The sequence below is a fragment of the Papaver somniferum genome, chromosome 8 (genome assembly GCF_003573695.1).
Source record: "Papaver somniferum cultivar HN1 chromosome 8, ASM357369v1, whole genome shotgun sequence".
NCBI classification, from domain to species: Eukaryota; Viridiplantae; Streptophyta; class Magnoliopsida; order Ranunculales; family Papaveraceae; genus Papaver; species Papaver somniferum.
The window spans coordinates 149,152,985-149,160,709 of record NC_039365.1 but is presented as its reverse complement, the minus strand read 5'-3'; the positions used below and the strand labels follow the sequence as shown (position 1 = coordinate 149,160,709).

The following is a 7,725-nucleotide window of genomic DNA, read 5'->3' as shown; positions in this document are numbered from 1 at the left end:
ACTTACCTTTTTCTCTCAAAGAATCACTTATCAGACCAACCTGGGTTTTTAACTCGGAAATAGCCTGACTATTTTCTTGTCCTATCCTGTTACTAGCTTGTAGACTCTGTTCTACGGATAACTGGAATTTTGCAGTTTGCTGAGTTAACAAGGCGAGAGATTCCTCTAAACTTAGGATTTTCTTATCTGACTGATTCTGAAACTGAGCTAGTCCTGAAGGATTCTTAGTATAGCCAAAACCTGGGGGAGCATTAGAATTACTAAACTGACCTTGACTTTGGCCCTTAGACCACGAAAGGTTCGGATGGTTTCTCCAACCAGGATTATAGGTTTCTGAATATGGGTCAATCTTTTGACGGTTATCAAATCTAGTGTTATTATAAAGAGCATTGGCCTGCTCTTCAATATTCTGGCCTTCCCAAAAAGGCTCCACTCTACCACTAGTCTGGCCCACTTCTAAGGCTTCTAACCTTTTTGCTATAGCAGCAATTTTGGCATCTGATTCATAGCCTCCTTCTACCCTATTAACGTTTCCTCTACTTAAAAGAATTGTTTTCTGGGGTGCCCTACTATTTTCCCATTGCTGGGTTTTTTCGGCGATTTCATTAAAAAATTCCATCGCCGCATCAACAGTTTGGTTTTCAAATCCACCAGTGCATAGAGACTCAACCATGGTCGTTGTGGAATAATCTAAACCCTCATAAAGGATCTGAACTAGCCTAACCTTTTCTAAACCATGATGAGGACACTGGGATAATAAATCATTGAACCTTTCCAAATACCTATATAAAGATTCTCCCTCTTGTTGTGAAAATGTGCATATTTGCGTCCTAATAGACGATGTTTTGTGCCTAGGGAAAAACTTATTGAAAAAGGCAGATGTAAGTTGTTCATATGTCTCAATTGACTCGGAGTCCAAACTATACAGCCACGACTTGGCCTTATCTTTCAGGGAAAATGGGAATAACCTAAGTTTCAAAGCATCATCTAAGCCTCTAATTCTTAGAGTACTACAAATTTCCTCAAAATCCCTAACATGGTAATAAGGGTTTTCATTTTCTTTCCCTAAAAAGATTGGGAGCATCTGTAAGGTCCCAGGTTTCAGTTCATAGGGTGCCTCCGTTTCAGCTAACTTAATACACGAAGGACGGGTAGTCCTAGTTGGATTCAACAAAGCTTTCAAAGTTGCCATTTCTGGCGCTATCGGAGCAACAGGATTCTCTCCTCAGTCAAAGAACGTTCAAAAACAGACTCTTCAAAAGCCGGACTTTCTAGATTAAGGTAATCGAGACGCTTCGAACTACTAGGTTTCTCTTTAACAAATCTACCTAGTGCGTCTCTTTTACGTTCAGGCATACAATAGAATTTTCTAAATTGGAAGGGTAAGCAAACACAGATCAAGGCCGACTCAACCAAATCAAACCTATTGATTTCTAGCAAACAAAAAGCATGATGGCTCCACTTAGATTGTTTCTAGACCAGCTTCTAATCCTTCGAACGGGAATTCGTTACAATTTAAGCAAACCCCTCTGGAATCAATCCGAGTTAACGTAAGTTGAATAGAGGCGAGGGAAGCTCGGTGGAGCTTTGATACCCAAGGCCTCACCGGTATTACAAGGCGGCGCAGTCACGCATTCAACTTACAGAAACCGTCAAGAACTTCGAAGTATGCTTAAAAGAGTAACCAATATTTTTCGAATGACTTTCCTGTTAAGCTCGTTACCCTATCGGTCTCGTTCTAGTCAAAATTTTAGGCTTAGGTTCGCGTAGGTTACGTGTTCCTAAAGCGGGCAAGAAGAGAACGGTGATGAAATCCGAACCCTTATCTGTATCCAGGCCTTGCCCTTTACTAGAAAAATAAATGTCGTATTCAGTCCTCAACATATATGCATACGAAGGAGTCCAGTAACTCGCTGACAGGGGATTCGCAGAGTGTTTAGAATCTTACCTCCCGTTCCAGACAGACGGGGGATGAATCGGTTGTAGTCGACTCGGGCCACTGACTCCGATGTCTAGTGTACGAACCCAAGGTGCAGAGACAATATCGTAATTGTCCTCCTTCTCTGCAAACAGTTTATATTTAAAGTACCCTTCCGTAGGGTAAAAAAAAAAAATGTCCCAAAGTCCAAAAGTCCAAAAAAATAAAGAAAAATTACAAAAATAATAAACCCTAATACAGTTTTTTTTTAAATAAAAAAACAAACCCAAATAAACTAAAATAAAATCTTCTTTTCTGTTCTTTTTGCTTTAATCTTTAGCTCCAAGTCTTTATGAAATCACCAAACTCCTTGGCTCAATTTTCTTTATGATCCAGAACCTGTAGACACAAGATAAATACCCAAAAACATAAAAAAGACAAAAAAAATAAAAAAAAAAAAATAAAAAAATAAATCTAAAACCCTAAAAACAAGTCCGCGTCGGCGGCGCCAAAAATTGATGTGATTTGTAGATAGTGGTAAAAGTGGTTCGATTCTCAGACTTGTGAAGGATATTAATTAGACTTAAATTCTAATATTAAAATAGAAAACTCACTAAAAATTATAGCAAACTCAATCAAAGATGATATCAATACAAAAGAAAAACTGAGGCTAAGATTCCACTATTTTCCAAGTTCAAAGTGATTAAACCAATACTTTATTTATGCAATTTTCTTGTTTAATTTGATTCTAAAATATTGCAACAAGTAGATTTTCAAAAGTAATAATTGTAAATACCAAGTATGAAGCATCAAAAGTCTTAAAACTAAGCATACTCCATCAAAATAGATCACAATCACTCAAATAAAAATCATATTCAATAATAGTTCAAGGCAAATAATCATATAATTATTGCAAATAAAAAGATAAAATAGAATATACCACTTTTTGTTGGAAAAATAGCTTCCTCTATCGCCTCAGCAATGGGGTTTAGCTCCTCTAATCATGATCTCAAAATATGTGTTTGTTGCTCAAAAGATGATTAAAAGAGTGAAAAGTAATAACACAGACTGTTTGCAACAGTGTATTGGTGTTGCAAAACAGCTGTTACAATGGAACTGTTACAGAAAAATGTTGCTTTGTCGCTGATTTTAAGACCCTAGAATAAGACTGCCCTGAACAGCTTAATGTTCTTCAGCTGTTAAACAGACACTTTCTGCGACTGTCTACCGAGGTCAATGTTCTTCGCGTTCTTCTTCTTCAACAGCAGCAGCAGAAACAGAGTTTGGTAAAGCTCTGATTTCTTCTTCTCTGGCTCTCCTTAGGTTCCCAAACTCTCGACACCTCTTCTATATGACCCAAGACATCTATTTATATCAAAAATACCGATTAAATCTCTCCCAAATCTTCCAAAATCTCTTTCCTTCTCTTCACGGCCAAGTTGCGAATTTCTTGTTTTAGGATTTCTACGCGTTTCTGAGCTTTCCTTTTTATTCTAAACTCTTCCTTAGATAGATACAAATCTTTGGGAAGGTTTACAGCGTTTAATCTCTCTAAAATTCCCTAAAACAGGTCACACACGTGACTTTCCATATTTTCTGTTGTGAGAAAAATCCGTCGATTGAGCCCATCTAATCGATTTAAACACCCATATCAGATTCCTAGACCCATAAGGAGTCTATCCTATGAAAATCAGAGGTTTAATCGACCTCAAACTCCTCCAAATCACGATTGCCAAAACTGCTCTTTAACTGCACTTTTTTCCCGCCAAAATCCTTTTTTTGAATGTTGAAGATGGTTGCCCCTTATCCAGAGTAGGGGTGCGATTAGCAACTGCCTGGAAATGGGATTCCCCTTAGTAATTAGGTTACCCCTTATCCAAAGTGAGAGTCCGAATAGCAAATGTTCTCCCTGCGCACAACTTTTCGAGCCAATTTCGCCGCAAAATCTTATTTTTCCAAAACACCTACAAAGACATAAAAAGTCAAAATAAATACAAAATCGAGCACTAACAATATATACAATTGAGATTATATCAGACCAAAATGTGTCTACAAGGAGCTAGAACCCATTACTGGGACAACGGAGGAAGCAACTTTTCATGATTGTGGTAAATGAATTAATTCTTTATATGACTTTTTGCATAGATTTAATTGCGTTATGATTTCTACTAATTATTTGTTATTTTGTTTGATGTCGAATTCTTGGTTTTAATTACTTTTGATGTCATGCTCACAACTTACAACTAATGTTTTATGAAATCTATTTTTGGCAAAGAATTAGAGTCACAAGTTCTTTTGTTTGAGCTATATTGTTTAGAATTAATGATTGAACCACAAGAATATGAAAAGTAGTGAAATCCTGCGTCCTAGTATCTCTTCATCCTGTGACCTTATTTTGTATATTTTCCTTTGTTTTTAGTATTTTGTATATTCAAGCCTAAATCAATCTCAACAAAGTCCGAGTGAACGACAACCTATTCACCACTATTCAAAATTCGATCATTTGTCACATTTTGACGTATATGATACGTACATAGGAAATTTTGTGCATCCGGAAATACATCGGATATAACACTCATTAGTGCGTCATCTTGATCGGTTATGATGACCCTCGGAAATTGATTTTCCGGGAACAATAATTTCAATTTTCGTAATGCCCAATGATAATTGTAATCCCTCTCGTTTTCCATTAAACACCAAGCCAATGTAAATGACACCTTTTCCGATGTTTGCCCCACGATGTTGAACAACGGCATGTTGTATTTTTTTGTCTTGTAGGTGCAATCCATCAGTTCGGCAAAAACGACCTAAGCCGGAAATTAGTGCCGGCAATCTCGAAAAATTTTCTGGCTTTCTGGAAATGCACTTGAAAAAGAGCACCTAATTTTAAACAGTACCGGCATTGTATTTTCTTGAACATCGATGCCAGAATTGGTAATACCGGCATTCTCTTTACACAAGGTCCGACGCCGGAAATCGGAGCCGGCATTCCAGATACTTCTAAAAAAACGCCGGTACCAAAGTGACTAACTTTTGGATGTTTTTCTAGTGGTATCGGCATTCTAGATATGAAAGATTCCAAGCCGGTATCTCGTGCCGGCTTGGTCCGTAATTTTTTTACCACGCCGGTAATAGGTTCTGGCGTGCTCGATAATTTGTATAAGATGCCGATATTTAAGTTCAAAACTCTCTAACTCCTGGATGTTTTATTGGTGGTACCGGCATGGAAAGTTAGGAGGGAACCATGCCGGTTTGGATATTCCATGGAATATTCGGTGGTAGGTAAAAAGTTAACTTCGTGCCGGCATGGTTTTTTTGGTTGAAGACCACGCCGGAAATTGTTTCAGAATTGGGGAATTCTATCGCCGGCATGGAAATAGTATGAATAATGTGCCGGTTCTGGTGGTGCCGGCGTGGTATTCATACTACGGGTATGCCGGCACCAAGATTTTTCAGAGAAAAAATGGAGGTTTAAAAAAAACAAACAAATTTTCGACCCTTAGCAATATTACCTGTGTGTTGGGGTTGCTTGTATGTTGAACATGTTTACTTTCTTGGGTTGGTTCTTCAAAAAACACTTGATGCTCATGAAAATCATGATCCAAGGGTGTTGGTTCATCATATAATTCCAATTGTGAGTTGTTATCTTTAACCGAAGATTGAATATATGATTGTTGTTGTAGTTGAGCTAAAGATTCAGCAGCTGCAATTCTCTCCTCACAATCATCTTCCGTTTTCACACAAAAAATTCCACCCAATTTTTTTTTTCCCTCCTTCTACTCTCACGTCCCTCACACAAATTCAAATAAAAATACACACTAATCTATCCCCCAAATACTTAAGATTTTACTAATTATTATTAACCACTAAACCTAATTAGTGAGGGATAGATTAGGAATTAAAAAAATAATTATATAAGGGGTGACCCAGATTTGATATTTGGATCCCTATTTTGTCATGTAGCTATATCCTCAATTAGTTTGATATCCCTCAATCGCGCGTTCAATTTTTAGTCTTGGTTCTTCTCTATTTAAAGCACACTCGAGCCAACACTAGATCCCATGTTGCATTTTTTTTCCCTAAGATTCGGTTGTCTTTTGTTCTTCTTTTTCGGCTTAGGGTTTTATTAATCTATTGGTTGTTTGTTTTGCATTCGCAGCAGTGGGAGCTCATGAGTATTTATGTCGGACAATCTTGAAATTTGTGGCCATGCAAGGTACCAAATTGATAAACCCTAAGTTTTGACTTTTTTTTTTTTGATTTTGTTTTGAAGGTGTTGACGATACGAACTCGCGGTGAAAAACAGGAATTCTTTCTTGAACTTTGTGGCCACGCAAGGTATAAATTTTTGGAATACTTGGGTGTTTTTTATGATTTTGTTTTGAAGATGTTGATCACAGTGAAGAGTCGTTTTGAAGATCTTGATGATACCACCTCGCGATGAAGAAACTTGAATTTTATGCTCTTAAAGGGTGTATATTTCCTGCGTTTTTTTTGGTATTTTTTTCTTTTTTGTTGTTGTTGATTTTGTTTTGTACATGTGGATGATACCTCCTCGCAGTGCAGAGGCGAAGCTAAAGAAAAAATTTCAATGCAATAGTGTCAACTGTATAATTAGGGTTTGATTGTTTTTTTCCTTTTTTAACAGGTGATTTAAAAGATAACAAACATGAACAAAAACCAGGGTTCATAAATTTCCCCTTAAATTTTCCTAAAATGTCTTAAACTATCGAAAACTAATCTTTTTTATATTTTCTTTTGGATTTTGTAGATTTTGTAAATTTTTGATCGCCCATTTATAGTAACGTAATACCTATTTTAAAAATCCACGTAACAAATTTCCTTATTCCATATATATATATATATATATTGAATGGCAATAAATAGCAGCTAATACAGTCATGGGTTGATTTTCGTTTTTGATGATTTACTGTAGTTGAAGAGGAAAGATAGACAACCACTTTTAGAAACTGTCCTGAACATCCCTTATAATATCTCTCATTAGTTGATTCAAGCATATGGGTTATGGTTGATGGAGGTAATGAAAGCATCAAAATTTTTGCATGTTGTGATTTTGCAAAATTAATATTTTTAAGGTTCAATTTATTGGTACTGACTGTTTCAAAAGACGATCTCTAAAATCTGTGTGCGTGAGTTGGACTAATGGATGCCCTTTTTTTTTTTGATCGGTTAATGGATGCCCTCTTGATCTGTCTTAAGATCTGACTCACCTTTTGTGCTACGTTTCACGAACCAATCATTTATTCCATATATTGTGAGCAACTTTTTTTTGCTTTTGACAAAACAAATTCTATGTATATTTGTTTTGGACTTTGCATCACAAAAACCACGGTATGTATGATTGGTACGTGTAGGTACGAGCTACAGTCTAAAGTAACATTATAATCTTTAGTGCCGCCGGAACAGTAGCATAGAAGTTGATGCAATTGCAATGTACCTATACGCGGGATATAGGAATCGGACAGATGTGGGAACGGAGGTGGTAGCCCCTGGGACCAAAGATTTGCAGGGGTGCTTTTGATGTGAAGCGTGGATGGGCGTCAGTGCGTCACATCACTTGCTCACCCTTTACCCCCTCAGTCCACATTTGTACGACTTCTTCCTCCTTTCTCTTTGTCCCACGATTAGTTTTTTTTGGTTCTTGAACATATTATCCTTCATATCTTGTTTCTAAAGGATCCTCTCGATCTCAGTTCACGCTTTCTGATGAATCAAGTACCTAATTTTCCTTCCTCCCACTGCTGGAGTTACTGAACGAGTTTCATCTATTCTTGATAAAAGAGTTT

The 7,725-nt window shown here is 36.9% G+C and overlaps 1 pseudogene; it reads left to right on the top strand.

The window, feature by feature from the left end:
* The first annotated feature begins 731 nt into the window (after positions 1–731).
* Positions 732–831, top strand: LOC113307217 (annotated as a pseudogene).
* Positions 832–7,725: the final 6,894 nt, after the last annotated feature.